Below are 22,495 nucleotides of genomic sequence, written 5' to 3' on the forward strand. Positions count from 1 at the left end.
AACATGAAGGGGCAGAATCCCCCAATGTGTTCTGAAAATCAGCATTGATTTCATAGCTTTCTTTACGAAGTACCTAATCTGTGGGCGAATCTCTCTCTCTACATTTTCCCTACCACTACACAGAAACCACAACAGAGAGACGTCCGCTGTCGTGTCCTGACACAGGTGGGAGAGAGAGAAAAGGGGTTACTGGTCAGTCTGCGCTCCTGAGCGGTACGGAGCACAAGGCAGAAGGACAATTCACAGTGAAGGCATTTGATTGTTTTCTTCTATTTGAGCCAACACTGGTACAGGCATTTACTAGAAATGCAGGTGGTGAGACTTGGTAGGGAACTCGTTGTGGAGACTTTTGGGCAAACAGGGTTTTGAAATAGTTGTTTATTCCAGACAGGACTAACTAATACACTGGAGGCTAGTTGTAGGGTTAGAAAAAGCATGAATAACAACAGAAGCCAGTGCAGGTCCCAGGAGTGGATGCTAACCACAGTAGCAAACACTAGCAGCATCTTAAGGCAACAACTTGGTTGCAAAACAAAACATACTGAATGTGAACTGTTCACTGAGGCACTCCAAGTGAGAGCTGACTTACGCTGAGCTGCACCGAGGCTGGAGTCGACGGACGAGGATTCGGCGCCCAGATCGTCTGACTGAGAACTCCGACAAAATGTGAATTCTACGGGTTTTAAAGGGTCGCGTGGGGAACTGTTTTTCCCACTTAAAGCCATCCAGCCAATCCCGCAGGTCTCTTCCAGGCACCTGTCATTCACGGTTTAGTTAGGTCCCCTCTACTGCTTCTAAGGTGGGGATGTTAATGCAGTTTCACAAAGTCCGTATGTGATATCAACATTACTCAGCTGAAAGCTAAACGTAACTGCTCTGCCAAATAAGGCTTACAACATTATTGTTTCTACGTCATTTAGCCGCGCCCCTCGGGCTCCCCGGAGTAGGGACTGCTAGGTCAACAGTTTTCGGCGTCTTCGCTCTCTTTCTAACCCTTGTGAAGCTACTGACGTTGCTGTTCTCTGGGCTGGTATCAAGCTAGCTTTATACGCTAATACGTGCCTGTTGGTTACAAAGTTCTACGGTGACAACCTACCACAGCTTCTAGACGACATATGAAGTTACATGTTAATTCCTTGAAGAGCAACTAGCGCCCTGGGACTGCGTCTACGGTCGTCTGCATTTTCGCAAGGCTCTCCCCTTACTGTTTACTTCATGTAACAATATCTCTCCTAGTTTCGTCTGCCCTCAGCATCGTCTCTGCTTCCGCGCCTTGGAGCGCCTGCCCTCCTTTCTCAGAGCTTGAAGATAACACTACAGTAGGAAGGAATAATCAAAATATTACACCGTATCATACATCTCCACCTATAGCACATACACGTCACATGCACTGACAAAAAAAAAAAATCGCAACACAAAGGAGTTGTGTGACATAAATGAAAGTTGTTATTCGTGTTTGTGAATATGAAAGATGATGTTTATTCAGATTTCGTTCCAGTCGCATAGGAGTGGGTTAGAAGCACCACTAGGATGATGCAAGTCATGTTTGCTTTAAATATACAGTGTAACGATCATGAGCGCTAGTCATCTCTGAGACTGGACAAGGTGAGTTAATGAAGTCAAGAACGCCTTTAAAGGCGAGAAAGATGCCACTAACAACACCTCACTAAGTTCGAACGAGATTGTACAATAAGGCTACAAAAAGCTGGATGTCCCTTGTCCGATATTGCAGAAGGTCTTTGCACTAATATAGCCACTGTACATGATGAAACTTCTCAATAAAATATTTGCTTAAACTGCTGAGTGAAATTGAAAGCAAGTGTCACTTCGCTAGCCTTTATCCTTACAACACTGACCTCCTGAATTTGCCCTGGCAGACAGAAAAACTTTTTGTATTCATTAATTACTCTCAATATACAACGCTAACGCGATCTGACTGCTACCAAAATAATGGCCCTGACTAAAAAGGAATCCTAGCAGTAACCTATACATTACATTAAGCACTTACCTCACAAACTACTGCAATACAGCGAGCGTCAATACTGCCAGTTAAATAAAAGATTCTAATTACTAAATCCGCTAACTTCTAATAGACATGTGGTTAGCAAAGGAAAGATTTTGTTGCAAACCAAATAATGTATTTTTTTTTTACCTTAATAATGTGACATCCAGTTCAGACACGAATATAAATCGTCATTGATATCTAGTACGAAGGCATATAATCATGAATAATATTCAAACTCCAAGTCGAACATGTACAGATTGTTAGCCTACGCTAACACTTCAGACTTCTATCCTCCATCAATGCTAACTTCTCACGCCTAACATCCATCACTGCTGGCTGTTCACCTCCAACTGCCCAACAGTACTTCTATCACTGCTGGCGACTAACTTCCAACTACGAGTCCAACCAGCCACAGAGAAGGCGCAGTCAGAGATCCAATGCAAAGCGCTACACAGCGCTGCCAACACAGAAGCAGCCCACTTACAATGATTGGTGGCAGCGGTGATCAGAGGAGAAGAGCTGGCTCTGGACGGCCACAACGCCCTAAGACCATCGTGTTCGGCGTGTGGCTTTGGCGCATCGTACTGCTTCTATAGCAGCAACCTGAACAGCAGTTGGCACCACAGTGACATGAGGAACTGTTACAAATCGATTATTTCAAGGACAGCTCCTAACCAGACGCCCTGTAGGGTGAATTCTAGTGACTCCAAACCACCGCCATTTGCGATTTCAGTTTCGTCAAGCGAGAGCTCATAGAAGCGCAGGGTGGAGGTCTGTTGTGTTTTCTAATGAAAGATAGTTGTGCTCGGTGCCAGTGATGGTGATGTGTTGGTTAGAAGGAGGTCACCTGAGGGACAGCACTGGACCTGGGGCGCGATTTCATGTGACAGCTGGAGCACTCTCGTATTCATCCCAAGCACTCTGACTGCGAATTTGTACGTCAGTCCGGTAATTCGACCTGTTGTGCTGCCATTCATGAACGGCATTCCAAGTGCTGTTTTCCAACAGGATAATGCTTGCCTACATACAGATGTTGTAACGCAACACACACTACAGAGTGTCGACATGTTGCCTTGGCCTGATCGATCACCAGATCTGTCTCAGATCGAGTACATATGGAACATTATCTCAAAAAACTCCAGGGCCATCCACAACCAGCATTAATTGTCGCTGTACCGACTGACAAGGTGCAAAAGGCTTAGACATCCATCCTATAAACTGACATCTGGCACCTGTACAACACAATGCCTGCACTCTACATGCTTGCATTCAACATTCTGGCGGTTGCGTCTGTTATTAACATACCAGCATTTCACACTTGCAACACATATCTCGTGTTTACATTAACCCGTGATCTTGCAATGTTAATCACTTAAGTATGATACCTAGACAAAACATTCCCGAAATTTGATTATTTTACATTAATTATATTCTGGTAATTCGATTTGTTTTCCATCAGTGTATTTGCTCACAGGAACCTCGTGCTAGCATCGACATCTTGTGGTGATTCCGCCAACTTTCGAAACTCCTGTGGGGTGCAGTCCATATACTTTTTAACTATGTGGTCTATCTTTGGAAAAACAGTTCACGTCGTTCTGATCCTTTTCAGCAAAACCAATATGGGGCGACCACGTAATCGGCTATTTCATTTTAGTGGGAGCTGATCTAGGTTCTGAGTTTATGCGGTGTGCTTTTACGCAACTTTACATGAAAATCACAGAAATAATATAGGTAGGTGTCAATTTCACCCGTCATTTTAATACTACACACTGATTGTTTGCGAAGAGGAGTGGGAGAAGGTGTGAGATGGTAGAAAGCACAACTGAACTTTATTCCTCACCTTAGATTTTAGACTGACCGTTTCATTTTTAGACTCTCCTGTGATTGGTTGAAGGTAAGGAGAGTACGGTCAGGCATCCATCTAGGATTTTTTGAGTAAGTGGTGATTGAAGAGGGGAGGGGATGGGAAGAGGGTTTTTAATTTCCCACTAATTCAATTGGGTAAGTCTCCAACTTGAATTCTTTGACTGTCTTGATACGCCCGTTAAACCTGATGGGCAGACCAGGTAATAGGATTGTGGAAAGGGCCAAGGGTTGAAGCCAGTTTCTGCTTCCAGTTGTCATTTATTGTAATTTAGCAACTCTTTCAAGGCCTCCAACAAGAAATCTTAACAAGATAAAATCCAATTAAGATAGCAATAAAATAATTCAAAAAACAACATACACAAAGTGCAATACTAATGGCTGAGGGCCACAATTAATTTCCAAAATTTTAGAATACATTACCATAGACCTTTAAAGGCAGAAGGCCTACAAGAAAACTTAAAAAACCAAAATTCAATTAAGATAGCAATGAAATAATTTAAAACCCAAAAGGCAACATATGCAAGTTGCAACACAAATGGCTGAGGGCACAATTAAATTTCTAAACTTCAGAATATATTATCATTGACCTTTAAAGGCAGAAGTCCAGCATGTTTAACAACAAGAAATCTTAAAAATTACAATATAAAAATCCAATTAAGATAGCAATAAACAATTTAAAGAAGCAACATATGGAAGGTGCAGTACCAATGGTTGGGGGCCACAAATAAATTGCAAAATTTTAAAATATGTTACCATAATCCTTATAGGCAGAAGGCCGCAGTGTTTTAGCTTGAAAGGTAAATTTAAAAATTAATTTTGCAAAATTTTAAGAAAGCAAAAAATAACCATAAGCTGAAAATTTAAAATAGCTGACAACAGATAATTAAACACCTGTGGCACTCAGAAGGCCTCCAGGGAGGTCGGTCTGCCCTCGTTCACTTAGGTGAGACAGGTGGCGAGCCCAACCATACTTGATCCGTCAGAACGAAACCAGGAGAGTGTCTCGGACCGACCGATAAAGCACTTGCTTTCCATCAAAGAGTACACGAAAATCCAGACCAAACATTACGAGCGTCACTATCCACAGTCAAACACACTTGTGTACAAAGCTGCCAAAGCTACACACCATGTTGGAGAGCAACAACAGGTGAGGAAAGGACACTGCCTAAAATTACGTTAGTGGCCATGGCAGGTAACCAGAACACTAACGGCCACAAGGCAGAAAAAAATTCCGCTGATGCACTTGAACAATAGTAAACTAATTTGATAAATAAATTTGTTAGTAATCTAATTTGATAAATCTGACAATTCGACCATTTCAAACGCTCGTTGTTGCTCACAGGAAAACTCCAACAACCGACCGAGTAGCCGCAGAATGCCGACTGCATCGAAAATAGTCGTCAGTAGAAATCAGGACAACTACACACACTACCTGACAAACACTTGCATGAAGACCTGAAAGATACCCAACAGTAAGTAATCACACACGAAAACAAATCGGGAGTCGATGCACACACACACAGCCGACTCATGAACGATCGGCGAGCCAAAACGCGCCGTCCGGTAGGACGACAGACCGACGATCCCCCAAGACCGTGGCCCGGCTCAAGTGATGCGTGGCGGCAATAGTTGGGAGAGCCATGTCAACGCGGACCTCACTGCTGCTCCATCCCGACTGCACCAGTGCCGCATTGCAACTCCGCGACTTGCGGGTCCGGACTGCGCTCCAGACACGTTCCAACTGACTGGCAGACCCGAACTCGCAACGCGAGCTGCCGACGAACTGCCGACACGAACTGCCAATCCGAACTGCGACCAACTGCACCGAACTCCCGGCAAAAACTCGCTTACGACAGACAAGGACCGGGAAGTAATAGCAGTCCAGCAAAGATACTACAAGGAGGGATATAATGGTACTCGCTGCTAACGCCGCTCCCGGTCAGGTAAAGGTTAGGTTAGGTTAGTGTTGTTTAACGTCCCGTCGACAGCGAGGTCATTAGAGACGGAGCGCAAGCTCGGGTTAGGGGAGGATGGGGAAGGAAATCGGCCGTGCCCTTTCAAAGGAACCATCCCGGCATTCGCCTGAAACGATTTAGGGAAATCACGGTAAAACCTAAATCAGGATGGCTGGAGACGGGATTGAACCATCGTCCTCCCGAATGCGAGTCCAGTGTGCTAACCACTGCGCCACCTCGCCCGGTGGTCAGGTAAAGCAGCAACTCAGAGACAGTAGTAATTTAAATTAACGTATTAAGGTGGAAGTACGTTCAAAAACAGGGTGTAAAATAGATGATGGCGGGAACACGAGCCACGCACGGCCTTTTTAATGCCATGCTGTCATTGTTTGAACATAAGGAGGGGTACAGGGGTGGGGAAAAGTGTGTGTGGGATCCCAGTGATAAGAAAATGTTACAGATAACTGACGACGTCACTCCCCTCTGTGCAGGCAATCCCAATGACAAGATCAAAATGTGGCGGAGTCGCTGTACTTGTCCTACTGTGCGACATTACGCCTGTTCTGAAAAAAACTGCGAAAGAGTTTGCAATATCTCACAAGAAACACATAAGCTTAATTGACCAGTTACGGATATTGGTTCTATGTTAAATGTAAAGTAACATCTCCAGGAGTGATTTGTCTTCGGGGAAGGATGAAGGAGTGTTTCAAGTGTGCTCTCACTAATGGTGTATGCGGACACTAGACCCCATCAACTCAGAACTGTATTAGACAGCCAACTGAAGAGAACACAAATTCTTTAATTTCGAGCCATCACTCGCCCGTCAGATATGATTCTGAAAGCTATCCTTTATTCCTGGAATCACAGTATTCTCGCCCTTACCTCTCCTCCACACAACAGCCACAAAATGCTTCCACTAGGTCTCTAGTGTTTCAAGGTGGTGTTGGACTTTTATTCGCAAGAAATCAGGCAGTGACTCAATCACGCTGGGTATGTAATTCGGCCAGAATTATAGCTGGATGGTTCGGATCTGCTCATTAAAGAACGGTAAATGACGGAGACAGAGTGTTCAAGATACGGTGGATTTATCCAACAGGTCGTCGCATATTCCCATCCTTCGCATGTTATATCTACAGGTGAAGCTGGATCTCCCCAGAGCCAAAGTTCACAGGAATCTACAAATAGACTACAACGAGAACCCAAAAGTAATAATTCCCTTCCCAAAGAGAAAGTCCGTGAAAAAAAGTAAAGTAAAGGAAGAAGTCAGAAACAGTACACAGGACAGTATTCGAAAAGCTGCCGCTTCATTATGAACAAGCAAACAAGAAGAAAGCAAAACAAAACTCACAGCATGCACAGGAAACCGACAAACTTTTCATTGCCCTTGCTATAATGAAAAATACAACGATGCACCAACTGAAGACTTAATTCAATGTCTAAAGTGCGAGGAGTCCTGGAATGACCGCTGTTTTGAATTATTTTGCAGATTTTTTGTACTTTTTGCTCTGACTTATTGACAAGGCTGCTCACTAAATCACATTCTTGCTAACAATAATTAGCTTATGCTGGGATCAAGGTGCATTATACTGACGTGTACTGGAAATAAATAGAGTAAATAAGTGGAACACAACTACTTTTTCATTTTAATAATAATGCGCAAATTTAGCCCACTGGAAACGTATCTAACGAACTGGTCGGGCAAGACTTCGAATTACGTTGCTTCTTTCACTAAGTTGGCATTTATGTATGTATTTTATCTACACATTTTGGAATCTTCGTATATGGCAGTCAAATGGTTCAAATGGATCTGAGCACTATGGGACTTAATATCTGAGGTCATCAGTCCCTTAGAACTTAGAACTACGTAAACCTAACTAACCTAAGGACATCACACATATCCATGCCCGAGGCAGGATTCGAACCTGCGACCATAGCGACCGCGCGGTTCCAAACTGAAGCGCCTAGAACCGCTCGGCCACACTGGCCGGCATATGGCAGTCAAAAATCAGACGAAATACCAACGAAAATGCTGTAGTCATTCGGGAAATCTCTTTCAATATATCACTTTAAATATTAGTTCCGTAATCGGGTCCCGCTTTACTCTTCCCTTTCAAAGTGACAGACATGACTCTTGGTGTTCTGGGACACGCGAAACAGAAATAAAAGAAACGAGTGTAGAAGAAACGATGATGGAATATAAACTAATTAAAGCCACTACTGTAGAATGCAGAACACATAACGTGAAACAATTCTGCCTTGTGGTAATCAAATTTACAGAACGTGGCGGTAGCTGATAATATTTAAGGTGCAGATTGGCACAGGCGATGGAGTAATTTAGAGAAAGTAAACTCTTCAGCGCAAAGTACTGAAATGAAACCGAGGAATAAGTTAAGGGAACTCCACACCTACGGAACAGCTTTGAATGGAACCCAAACGTGGCTACCAGACGTACCAGGAAAAAAGAACCTGGAAGCACAGTGGGGCTACATGGAGATGCTGTAATCACTTAGCGAACGTACTATACCAAGAGTTATTAGAAGGACTGGATGATGTGTTGCCGCACTCTCGCTATAAGAGTTGATGTAATGGGGCATGTGCCAAAGGCCACTAGTTCACCTACCGGAGTTCCAGAGAATGCATGAAGTGATGGGGATACCAGTAACTGGAGTTGTAATACACTGAAGATGTTGGGACTAGTAGTGTGTTTCAGGACGTAGCCAAAAGACTGAAGAATAGAAAAGAATAATAGCTTCCTCTGAATAGCACAGCACTGTAGCGTGTGCTGGATATTTATTGGGAGATGGCGCAGCGTTTAAACAGAGTCTGATTTAAACAAGTAGGTGAAAGTAAAAGAACTTTGCTCCATTGATTTATAAAGCCAGTAGACACACCCTCAAAAAACTAAAGAATAAAAAACCGTAATGGGTTCGGTTGAATGACACCGCAAACTATAGTGTGCGCTTGATTTCTGTTGGGAGCTGAGATGACGTCTAGACTGAGTCCCTGATTTAAAGAAAAGAGTTGAAAGTAAAGTATTACTGTTCTGTTGATTTATGAAGCCTGTGGGCTAAGCCTAAATCACTCAACTCAGGGGCGACAAGCAGCCACTTGTCATAAGTAGTATGTTATTATAGCGTACGCATTGTTAAGTGCCCCTTTCTTTAATAGCGCAGTCAGCAATTATCTTAGAAATTGCGCCTTGTCCTCCCGCGAATACGCGTAGGTTTTTCTTAAAAAGCACATTGTCAATTTGCAGCCAGCTTAATGCACATCGCTAATGACAGTGCCCTTGCTATGTTGTTGGTGTTCGCAGATGCCCACACTTAACGTACTTTTGTGCCTAAACAGCTGTTATGCCGACAATACTTGTATCTGAAAATAATATATTTAAGGTTTGTTAATGATACAGAACTGGTTGTTTTTAGATGCGCACATCTTTATCATATGATCCTAAATTAACCAACCATAATGAAACGTCCGCTAAACCCGCAGGGCAGAACAGGTGATTAACTACGGAAAGGGCCAAATAAGGTGGCGGTCAGTCTCACATCAAAATTGTAACTTAATAACACATTTAAACCAAAACGGCACATAGCCGAACCTTTACAACTACGAGTTTCAAAATCCATTTCTTTCACGGCTGAATGCCTCCAAACAAGAAATGTTAAAAATCAACAAGAGAAATTTCAAGTGACTGGAGACACGCAGTTAAAATTGCAAATAATATAATTAAAATATATATGTATATATCACAGCTAGGCTGAAAGCCTTAAGGCAAAGTGGATAGAACAAACACATACAAGGAGCAATACAAACGGCTGAAGGCCACAACTAAATTCCAAAATTTGAAAATATATTACCATAATCTTTTAAGGCAGAAGGCCGCAGTGTTTTCGTTTAAGGGGAAATTCTGAGAATAAGGCTTGAAGCGGCTGAAGGCCCACATTGATTTTCAAAAAATTCAAAAAAATACCTTAACCTTTACGTAGGACAATAACTAAATTTAAGAATATGGTTTTAAGCGGCTGAAGGCCCACAATTGGTTTTTCAGAAGTTCAAAATACCTTAAACCTTCAAGTTTTAAGTGGCTGACAGCGCACTAAATGAGAAGATAGCACAACAACAGTAACTTTCAGCAAAATATCCACTTGCCAGAATTCAAACTTACTTATACGGGCTGAAGGCCCTTGATTTACATAAAACACAAAAAAAATTTCTTTTAAAGCATTGGCTACAATAGATTACCAACAGACCATTAAACAACCATGAAAAGGACAGTATAGACAACGGCACTCAGACACATCCAGGGAGGGGAGGGGGAGGGGGACCTGCCCTCGAAACATTCACTTAGATGAGACAGGTGGTGGGCCCAACTACACTTGATCCGTCGGTAACCCAACCAACAGACAGTCACGGACCGACCGACCAAACGACTTGCTAGCTGCCAATCGGTACATGAACTCAAGGACCAAACTGTTACGGGCGTGATTATCCACAGTGAAATATGTATTAAGCTGTCGAAGCTACACACCGTGTTGGACAGCGACAACAGGTGAGGAAAGGACACTGCCTGACATTACGTTAGTGGCCAGCGCAAGTAACGGGAACACTAACGGTGTGCACTTGAATTCTGGTTTTCCCACAGTCCATGTTTAACTACCGTAGAATGCTGTACTCCAGACGTACATTCTCAGAAATTTCTTCCTCACATTAAGGCCTATGTTTGATACTAGTAAACTGCTCTTGGTCAGGAATGCCCTTTTTGCCACGGCTCGTCTTTGATGTTCTCCTTGCTCCACCCGTCATTCGTTATTTTGCTGTCCAGATAGCAGAATTCCTTAACTTCATCTGCTTTGTGACCATCAAGCCCGATGGTAAGTTTCCCACTGTTCTCGTTTCTGCTACTTATCATTACTTTCGTTTTTCTTCGATTTACTCTCAGTCCATATTCTATACTCATTAGATTCATTCCATTCAGCGTATCACGTAATTGTTCTTCACTTTCACTCAGGACATCAATATCATCAGAGAATCGTATTATTGACATGATTTCGCCTTGAATTTTAATTCCACTGCTGAAGCTTTCTTTTATTTCCATCATTGCTTCCTCGATGTACAGATTGAACAGTAGGGGTTAAAGACTACATCCCTGTCTTACACCGTTTTTAATTGCACGTCTTCGTTCTTGATCGTCCACTTTTATTATTCCATCTTGGATCTTGTACATATTGTATATTACCAATATCTCACTATAGCTTACCCCCATTTTTCTCGGAATTTCGAACATCTTGCATCATCAAAATTGTCGTGCGGTTTTCCCAGTCGACAAATCGTGTGTACGTGTCCTGATTTTTCTGTAGTCTTGGTTTGATTGTCAACCGCCACGTCAGAATTGCCTCTCTAGCGGCTTTACCTTTTCTAAAACCAAATTGATCCGTCATCTACCTCATCCTCTATTTTCTTTCCCAGTCTTCTTCATATTATTCGTGTCAGCAACTTGGATGCAGGAGTTGTTAAGGTGATTGTGCGATAATTCTCTCACTTGTCATCTCTTGCAGTCTTCGGGAATGGGTGGATGATATTTTTCCGAAAGTCAGATGGTATGTCGCTGGACTCATACATTCTACACACAAACGTGTTTCCGCTTCTACCAATGATTTTAGAAACCCTGATAGAATGTTATATATCCCTTGTCCCTTATTTCATCCTAAGTCTTCCAAAGCTCTCCTAAATTCTGATTTTAATGCTGGATCCCCTATGTCTTCTAAGTCGTCTTTCTTGTTCTATCACATCTGACGAATCTTCTCCCTCATAGAGGCCTTCAATGTACTCTTTCCACCTGTCTGTTCTGTACTCTCTGCACTCTTTAATGTTAACACCCTTGCTTTTTGTGTCGCCTAAGGTTGTTTTAAGTTTCCTATATGCCGAGTCAGTCCCTCCGACAATCATTTCTTTTTCGATTTCGTCGCATTTTTCATGCAGACATTTCGTGCTAGCTTCCCTGCAAATCCTATCTATTTCCTACCTCGGCGACTTGTATTTCTGCATTCCTGAATTTTCCTGAACGTTTCTGTGCTTCCTGCTTTCATCGATCAGCTGAATTATTTCTTCACAGTTAACTACTTTGTGCCTATGTACTTCTTCTGTGACTGCCCTTTTTAGAGATGTCCATTCCTCTTCAATTGCGCTGCCTACTGCGCTCTTCCTTACTACTGTATCGTCATCCATTTCTACTTCTGTATCCCACATCTTCAGGTACTGATTCTTCGTGACTAATCTCTCGAACTTCAGCCTGCTCTTCATCACTACTGCATTGTGATCTGGGTCTATGTCTGTTCCTGGGTACGCCGTGCGGTCCAGTATCTGATTTCGGAATCTCTGCCTGACCATGATGTCATCTAACTCCAGTCTTCCCATATCACTCGCCCTTTTCCAAGTATACCTCGTCCTCTTGTAATATTTGAAGGCTATCAAGCGTTATGTCGACAGGTCGGCACCGAACCCGGAACAGCTGCGTGCTCCATTGCAGTAGCGCAGCCGGTCAAGTGGACGTTCTGCCTGGCCGGAGCGGTGCCGAGAGCTGCTCCGCGGTCATCCTCGTGGTGACCCACCGCTCACTTTGTCCCCGTCTCTTTAGAGAGCGCAGACACGCAGCCCGGCCGTCACGGGACTTTGTGGTGGCGGTGTGGCAGCCAGAGTGGTGGGCGTCCCCGGCATACACAAGCAGGCGAGCCACCGCCGTAACGCATGGCCCTGCGTGTGGGCGGGCCCGGCAATTTGGTGGTAGCCACCCCCCACCCTCCCACGTCTGTGCCCGTAGCTGCCCCCCCCCCCCCCCACGCCCCCCGCTTATTATTCGGCTCACCCGAAAGACGGGCGCGCCGCGCGGCCGGGAATGATAGCTTCACGGCTGTTCCCGGCTCATTTTAATGCCGTTTAATTAGACGTTCGGCGGACCCCGCGGCCTTATCTCTATTCCCGTCCCGCCATTAAGCTCCCCGGTCCTACGTGGTCGGCCCCGTCCCGTCCCTCTGCTCCTTTTCTTCGCTTTGCGCCGCCGTCGCCGGCTACGGACGTCTCCCATTAGCGGTATGCTACCGGTCGCGTCCGGACGGAACGGCCTCGCCGGACGTAGCCGCATTGTGCAGACGCTACTGTGCGAGAGTAATATCTCCGGTGATCTCTCCACAGGACGCTGTCCGCACTCGATAAACACACTGGTACTCTCAAATTACAGCAAAGTACGGCGCGGGTACCCCTACGATATCTTCCAATCCGGAACCGCGCGACTGCTACGGTCGCAGGTTCGAATCCTGCCTGGGGCATGGGTGTTAGGTAGAATATGCTGTGATATGCAAATGATTAGCTTTTCAGAGCATTCACACAAGGTTGGTGCCGGTGGCGACACCTACAACGTGCTGACATGAGGAAAGTTTCCAACCGATTCCTCATACACAAACAGCAGTTGACCGGCGCTGCCTGCTGAAACGTTGTTGTAATGCCTCGTGTAAGGAGGAGAAATGCGTACCATCACGTATCCCACTTTGACGAAGGTCGGATTGTAACCTATCGCGATTGCGGTTTATCGTATCGCGACATTGCTGCTCGCGTTGGTCGAGATGCAATGACTGTTAGCAGAATATAGAATTGGTGGGTTCAGGAGGGTAATACGGAACGCCGTGCTGGATCCCAACGGCCTCGTATCACTAGCAGTCGAGATGACAGACATCTTATCCGCACGGCTGTTACGGATCGTGCAGCCACGTCTCGATCCTTGAGTCAACAGATGGGGACGTTTGCAAGACAACATCCATCTGCACGAACAAACAGCTCGACGACGTTTGCAGCAGCATGGACTATCAGCAAGGAGACCATGGCTGCGGTTAGCCTTGACGCTGCATCGCAGACAGGAGCGCCTGCGATGGTGTACTCAACGACGAACCTGGGTGCACGAATGCCAAACGTCATTTTTTCGGATGAATCCAGTTTCTGTTTGCAGCATCATGATGGTCGCATCTGTGTTTGGCAGCATCGCGGTGAACGCACGTTGGAAGCGTGTATTCGATATCGCTATACTGATGTTATCACCCGGCGTGATGGTATGGTGTGCCATTGGTTACACGTCTCGGTCACCTCTTGTTCGCATTGACGGCACTTTGAACAGTGGACGTTACATTTCTGATGTGTTACGACCCGTGGCTCTACCTTTCATTCGATCCCTCTGAAACCCTACATTTCAGCAGGATAATGCACGACCGCATGTTGCAGGTCCTGTACGGGCCTCTCTGGATACAGAAAATGTTGACTGTTGCCCTGGCCAGCACATTCTCCAGATCTCTCATCAATTGAAAACGTCTGGTCAACGGTGGCCGAGCAACTGGCTCGTCACAATACGCCAGTCACTACTCTTGATGAACTGTGGTATCGTGTTGAAGCTGCATGGGCAGCTGTACCTGTACACGCCATCCAAGCCCTGATTGACTCAATGCCCAGGCGTATCAAGGCCGTTATTACGGCCAGAGGTGGTTGTTCTGGATCTATGCACCCAAATTGCGTGAAAATGTAATCACATGTTAGTTCTAGTATAATATATTTGCCCAATGAATACCAGTTTATCATCTGCATTTCTTCTTGGTGTAGCAATTTTAATGGCCAGCAGTGTAGAACACTGTGAGAGACGAGTGTCGCGTCCACTTCTAAAGGGCAGTTTCCTGACGTTCGTGCTGGAGGAGTGATAGTATTGGTTAAAGTTCATATGGGTACCATTGGTGGGTCATAGTCATAGGCTAATATTCTCGCACTGTTGCAGAAGAAGGGGCGTTGGTAGCTCATCTCCATTTGCGTGCCATCGTCATTGGATAGAAAGGCACTATTCCACAGTCATGCTGGAGAAGGGTTATTGGTTGAAATGCCTGCTACCGCCATTGGTTCGTCGTCATCAGTGGCTAGATTCGAAACGGACAGAGCAAGAGAGGGGGAATGTTTACCCAAAATATTACTGTCCGCCGAGGTGACTTGCAGCGCGTCGTTTATGCCGCTCACACACCGCGGCCGCGTATTTACTTCCTTGATGGCGAGGAGCCACGATGCCGGAAGCCTATAGCCGTCCTCTCTATTGAAATTAGATGCATTCTTAGAAATTTCAACCGCTTTTCGGACGGCTTCTCACTCCGTCGGGTTACCGTTCGTTTCTGGGGTCACTGACCGCATAATCAGAATTTCAAAGAAAAATCGTATTGAGATATCTTTCTTTAGTCAAAACAAAATAAAAGACTTTTTCCGACGGAAAACGGATGCATCTGATTACCTCGACAATGCACTGTGCAAATGGCTGTGAGCCAGTGAGCCTCCTTTGACTCAGTTCGAGGTTTGTTCTCTGCTTTCCGAAGTTTACAGCCGAGTTGCGACCATGAGCAATGCAATGAATGGTTTCAGAGCTACTGGAATCTGGTCCGTAGACATAAATGTCTTTTCCGATGCTGACTTTGTTCCAGCCATTACCCATTCACAAACTGAAGAGACGCCAATGTGCCTTACTCTTCACAGTGACAGTGCTGAGAATGGGCATCAAGAAGCTGAAGAAGGCCTCTCCAACGCAGCTAATACAAAGGTATCGCAACCACTCCAAATTAGTCATTCCAGAAGTCTTGCTGTGACCGTCCATGAAATAAGTCTTTTGTCAAAACCGGTTACCAAACAAGGAAAAAGACTAAAGAACGGTGCTCAGGAAGCTGAACTGTTGACTTCAAGCCCGTATAAGAATACACTGCAAGATATTAAGGACAAAAAATCACTTCATGTTGCAAAGAAAGTGTAGAGATCAACTGATGAGCTTGGACCCTCGAATGGAAGATGCAGAAAGAAGCAACGAAAATACCACTGGTTCATCGTCATCATCTCTCGAAAGCATTCAAGTTGAAATTGATGTAATGACTGGTTTTGCTTCATTTGTGAAGAAAGTGTGGTGGTGGATACGGTACAATGCTCAATCTGGAGAAAATGGGCTCATGAAACCTGTGCTGGTGTTTTAAAACATGAAATGACCTTTGAGTGTGATGTTTGTACATAAGTTAAACTGTACCTGAATAATGAGAAATTTATTTTCTTTTTTTTCAATAACAGCAAAGCATTATTACGAATATTTTGGTGGATCGTCAGTCAGTCGTCCTACCGGACGACGCGTATTTTTTCGCCGATCGTTCATGAGTCGGCTGTGTGTGTGTGTGTGTGCATCGACTCCCGATTTGTGTTCGTGCGTGTTTAGTGACTGTTGGGTATCGTTCAGGTCTTCGTGCAAGTGTTTGTCAGGCTATGTGTGTAGTTGGCCTAATTTCCACTGACGACTATTTTACCGGCCAGAGTGGCCGAGCGGTTCTAGGCGCTAGAGTGTGAAACCGCGCGACCGCTACGGTCGCTGGTTCGAATCCTGCCTCGGGCATGGATGTGTGTGATGTCCTTAGGTTAGTTAGGTTTAAGTAGTTCTAAGTTTAGGGGACTGATGACCTCAACAGTTAAGTCCCATAGTGCTCAGAGCCATTTGAACCATTTTTTACGACTATTTTAGATGCTGTCGGCATTCTGAGGGTAGTTGGTCGGTTGCTTCGGACCAGAGAAGTGATCACCGTGGGGTACGGTCGGCTGGGTCCGCTGCGGGTCCCTGCGCAGTGTCGGAGCGTGCGTGCAGCTGTCCGATCGCTACGAGCTTCATGGCTTACCGACCCATGACGTCAAAGTTGAGTAGTGGTTTCAACTACACAAGCCACGTACGTTCATGTTGTGTCGTTCGTTTCGGTGGTTCGTTGTTGGGGAGCTTTTCCTGTGAACAACACCAAGTGTTTGTAGTGGTCAAATCGCAACATTTGAGACGCGATGCTACAGGCGAAAGTTGAAAATTAGGTGGATTGATAAGGTAAGGAATGAGGAGTTTATGCACAGAATCGGAGAGGAAAGAGTATGTGGAAAACACTGACAAGGAGAAGGGAAATGATAATAGGACACCTGTTAAGGCATCAGGGAATGATTTCCATGGTACTAGTGGGAGCTGTAGAGAAAGACAGAGATTGGAATATATACAACAAAGAATTGAGAACGTAGGTAGCAAGTGCTACTCTGAGATGGAGAGGTTGGCACAAGAAAGGAATTCGTGGCGGCCGCATCAAACCAGTCAGAAGACTGATGACCCCCCCCCCCCAACCTCATCCCAAAAAAATGAAGAAAAAGCCTTCTAGCGGCAAGTCGTTTAGTTGTGAACGACTCCACAGTAATGGTTGACTAAACTGAACGGAAGGACCGAGTAACGACTTCTAAGGAACGGTGACTCACCGTACTCTTCAGGTCTCTACCCTCTTCCCATTCTCGTTCTGCCTGTTTCGTCCTTTTGCGGGCGATCACTCGTAACTCGTTCCACATCCACCGTTCTTCGTTCAGATGTACTCACTTTGGTCCAATGCGTTCGATTGTTCATGTTCAGTTGCAAACCTTGCTCGAACTTTCGACTTCTATTTCAGCCTCTACGACACATAATTTAAAACTGTTATAAATTAAATCTAACTCAGGAAATCCCGATTCGGTGCATTTCGTTTTATGATATGCCAGTGCGTGCTTCCGAAAACAAAGTGTTAATAAATTCCACCTTAGCTTCCACAAGGAATGTTTATCGATTACCATGTTTAACTTTGCGTATCTATAAACACACATCAAAAAATGTTTCGCATCACCTCGGTTCCGAGAGTTCCAGAACCTGTACAGAAAATTGGAATAGAGATGAACATAAATATCATTTACGCCCTTTTTATCGCTCATGAAAACCACACATTGCATGTTGTACCACCATATAGCGAGAACGTCAGAGGTGGTGGTCCAGATTGCTGTACAAACCAGTGCCGCTAAAACGCAGTAGCACATTCTCTTGCATTGATCCATGCCTGTATTCGTCCTGGCATACTATCCACAAGTTCATCAAGGTACTGTTGGTCATATCCCATTCCTCAACGGCGATTCGGCGTAGATCCCTCAGAGTGTTTGGTGAGCCACGTTGTCCATAAACAGCCCTTTTCAATCCACCCGAGGCATGTTCGATAGGGTTCATGTCTGACCACTCTAGTCGAGCGATGTCGTTATCCTGAAGGAAGTCATTCACAAGATGTGCACGATGGGGAAGTGAACTGTCGCCCATGATGACGAATGCCTCGCCAATATGCAGCCGATATGGTTGCACTATCGGTCGAAGGATGGCATTCACGTATCGTACGGCCGTTACGGCGCCTCCCATGACCACCAGCGGCGTACGTCGGCCCCACATAATGCCACCCCAAAACAGCAGGGAACCTCCACTTTGCTGCACTTGCTGGACAGTGTGTCTAAGGCGTTCAGCCTGACGGGGTTGCCTCCAAACACGTCTCCGACGATTGTCTGGTTGAAGGCATAAGCGACACTCATCGGTGAAGAGAATGTGTTCCCAATCCTGAACGGTCCATTTGGCATGTTTTTGGGCCCATCTATGGTGTCGTGGTTGCAAAGATGAAACTCGCCATGGATGTCGGGAGTGAAGTTGCGCATCATGCAGCCTATTGAGCACAGTTTCAGTCGTAACACGACGTCCTGTGGCTACACGAAAAGCATTGTTCAAACATGGTGGCGTTGCTTTCAGGGTTCCTCCGAGCCATAGTCCGTAGGTAGGGGTCATGCACTGCAGTAGTAGCCCTTGGGTGGACTGAGCGAGGCATGTCATCGACAGTTCCTGTCTCTCTGTATCTTCTGCATGTCCGAACAACATCGCTTTGGTTCACTCCGAGACGCCTGGACACTTCCCTTGTTGAGAGCCCTTCCTGGCACAAAGTAACAATATAGACGCGATCGAACCGCAGTATTCACCGTCTAGGCATGGCTAAATTGCAGACAACACGACCCGTGTACCTCCTTCCTGTTGGAATGGCTGGAACGGATCGGCTGTCGGACCCCCTCCGTCTAATAGGCGCTGCTCATGCATGGTTGTTTTGCTTCTTTGGTCGGGTTTAGTGACATCTCTGATCAGTCAAAGGGACTGTGTCTGTGATACAATATCCACAGTCAACGTCGTCCTTCAGGAGTTCTGGGAATCGGAATGATGCAAAACATTTTTTGATGTGTGTATATATATGGTGAGGCAGCTACGACAGGCCGCCGCAAATCTATACATCTTATGAAAACGGATATACATATGCAGGGCGTCCCACCTAACTTCGCCACCTCATAAATTTCCGAAATGAAACAAAATCTGAAAAATGCAACTCGTCAGGGATATACCTATGTCAGCGGCTCAAGCAATGAGCAGGATTGCCCACTCCCTACAAGCAAATAAACATCACTTTCAACATAAAGTTAGTTTTCAAATTAGCACATGCATGTTTTTCCTACCGAAATGAAGACTAGAGTTACAATTAGTGATGGCAGATTTGGTTTCACTGCTTTGAAACTTATACTTTCTGGATTACTTGTACTTTAAATACCGGAAACGGTGCCAAAGTTTCTTGAGTAATTGGTGTGAAAGGAATGGGGAGGAAACAAAGGAATGGGAAGGAAACGAGATGCGAAAGAGATAGGAAGAAAATGATGACTTGCAGCCGCAGGGGGCAGCAAGAGCTGAAAATTTTTGTTGGACTGCGACTCAAAACCAAACGCTCTGCTTTATTAAAACGGTTACGTTAACAGAATCAGACATCCGGACATGCTTTCCGTCTCAGCCAAATTCCCAACTTCTCGCTCGCAGCACCGCAACGACACCCGCCAGTTAACCCCCTACTCGCGGATTTCTGATTTCTGCAGGAGTTCGAACGTTGGTTGTGCACCAGCCGTCGTTTCCATAGAATTGTAGATACGAATGGTGACTGTCCTGTCGAAAATGTAAACGGTTTATAACAAGTCCTTAGTTGGCTCACATTGAGGTCTGTTCATTCTTCTGAATTTTTTATGCTTTTTATATAATGTTACAATCTATTATGACCATAGTTTGCATGCAAACTATTTGTCTGATTTTGAGGAAATTGCACGTTCAACCATTATGTTGATGTAATGATTTCTCCAGGTTCTCACTCTTTTCCGTTTTGTAATTAATTCATCGACAGAAACCGTATGTAGAATTGGTACCTGTAGTAAAAATTATAGAGCGCTCCTTAGTCTGGTGTTGTAGCTCTTCCTATTAATTTATCGTCTTTGACGCAGTGTTCATGACCGAAGACCACGTACAGCTTCAGTGCTGCCATGTACTTACTGTATGCAATTGTACTCCTTATCTATGTTTGAATTGAGATGTTGGTTTCTGTTGCAGGGGATACGCTTTGTCACACATCTGATTACGATGCAACAGTATAAATTTTCAGTAGGTTACGAATCGTGATTATTAAAATGACGGCTGTTTTTGTAACTGGACATTGTGCCTTATTTTCGTTCTTCGTTGAATGTGGAACCTGAAGATAGTCTGTTTGTGACTGAAGGTGGTTGTGTAATAAAATGATTTATACAGCTCTGTGCAACCATATTCTTTTTTTTTTTTTTTTTTTAAAGAAAGAAGAAAAAGACTTCTCTTCCGTAAGCGGAAACGAATGAAACGATCAGCATTCTCCTCACTTAGACGTTCCATAACAACAGTCTGGAGACCTATCTTTACAGTCGCAGTGGTGAGAAAGGAGGCGCTGATAATAGTGAGTGCACACTTCGAATTTTTTTGTGTAAATTATGGCGTTGTCCAAGTTGTGAGAGTCTGTTCTCAGATCAATCGCAGTTCACTTGTACTTCCCAAATTTTTATTTTTCAATTGCTCTGTTTATCTCATTTGCAATTTCTTGTAAGCTATGCGAAAGCGATGTTCTAAGCACTGGTACAAACGAATGATGTATGTTGCTGTAATTAAACAGTTTGTTATTATTATTATTGGTTTATTAAAACAATCTAAATATTGTATTGTTGTTATTATTATTAAAATACCAAATGCCTGCGAGACATTAAAGTGGTGGTGACCGCTATTTACGTTTACGGGGGAGGCGACAATAACGCATTGTGAAACCCCTTGCCTCCCAAAAAGTGAACTCTGCAACCATGTGTGCGTGCTGTAGTGTTACTCTAGAGCGTTTGCTGTCCTTTAGCTTAACAGCAGTAATTTCGCTCGTGTACTCAGCTGCCGAAGATTATGCACCTGCAAGGGAAAACAGCACACACGCAGCGAAAATAGGTTTTCGTCTTAGTGAGGCTATGAGGACAATTACTGCTACTGTAAACTCTGCCCCCATTCGTTGCCTTTCTGTTCTATTCAAAGCTGCTTCGTCGAGTTCCACAAGGAGGCCCTCCTAGATCAAAAGAAAATGACGAAGTCTACAATGTTCGACCGCGAAACGTCGAGACTCAGTTGCATCCGAATGGGGAAAGGGAGTCATTGGCACATGTTGAAGAAACTGGGTTACTGTGAAAGTTGTATGTGTGGCTGTGATGGTTAGGAGCAGAAAATAAGAAAAATTTTGAAGTCCTGTTCGTTCCACGCTTTTAAAGGTCTCCTGAAAGGCTTGCATTTTGTCCTACCGACTTCTACGACCTCGTTGACATATTTCGATGTTCATTGTAAATGCAATGTGTATGTGTAACTGTATCTTGTGTATTCCTTCAATATAATGGTAATAAGTCCAACTGTTGGTATCAAGCCATCTGATTGTTTAACACTACGATTTCTCCCTAATTAAAGTCTCCTAGTTGCAGAGAAATTAATTAAGACCGTAGATCTTCGGTACACAAAACTGCAGAACACGTATCCTCCTGCCAGGTACACATAATTCAACACCTCATAGTGAAAAGCGCCAACGACTTTACAAATCAACAAAATTAAGATAGGAATAATCGTTGTTAGATTCATAAACCAAATATAAATTTTACTCTTCAGGTCTTCAAGTACAACACATAAACACGTCAAACACCGGCAGCAGGTGAAGTCGCTAATGTATACAATTTTTTTTTTCAGCCAGGAAGAGAGTCCGCACATTTCTTCAGGTATGACATATTCAGGTGAAACCACTTGTAGATTGTTAAATCCCATAACGCTATAAATTGCAGCGTAGTTGCTGGCGAAACTTCACCTGATGTCCCAGGTAGCCCCAGACAACTTCTGTGTGATTACGTTTAGATGATTTGGCGGGGTAGTGTACGTGCGGCTGCGGCTGGGTGTCTTAGTGTTCGTCAAACAGGGGCCGCATGCATGCAGTCTAGTGAACACGATTGCTGTTCTTGGAAGACGAGAGTGTTCACAGTATAGTCACCATGAAGGTATAGGTGAGAGAGCAATATTTGGTGATTGAGCGTGTTCATGTAACCTGAATGGTTACAAAATATCAAAGAACCACTTCCGGCATAGAGTACACGCTCCACACACTATGGGTTAAATGCCTCATTGGGATGCCATTGCACTCAAGGCCTCGCATCATTTGAAAACAGCCGCTCTCGGGACAAGTCGGACCACACTTCAACACATCCGTCACTTGCTGTCCAGTTCCTACTCTATCTGGCCACTGAAGAAGTGCAGCTTAACATGCCACTGTGAACGATGGGCTTTATGATGTACCTGACCCCAATTGTTGATCTCATGCCATTGCCCTTGCAATGCGCTCTCGGAACCTGGTCGGGTTGAACCTGCATAATGTACAACAGCAAT

The 22,495-nt window shown here is 44.6% G+C and overlaps 1 non-coding gene across 1 annotated transcript; it reads right to left on the bottom strand.

Moving 5' to 3' along the window:
- Window positions 1–5,995: 5,995 nt before the first annotated feature.
- Trnaa-cgc lies at window positions 5,996–6,068 on the bottom strand. The gene has a single exon. It is a non-coding gene; the product is annotated as a tRNA-Ala (tRNA).
- Between the last annotated feature and the right edge of the window lie 16,427 nt (window positions 6,069–22,495).

Source organism: Schistocerca piceifrons, chromosome 8 (assembly GCF_021461385.2).
Source record: "Schistocerca piceifrons isolate TAMUIC-IGC-003096 chromosome 8, iqSchPice1.1, whole genome shotgun sequence".
Lineage (NCBI taxonomy): Eukaryota > Metazoa > Arthropoda > Insecta > Orthoptera > Acrididae > Schistocerca > Schistocerca piceifrons.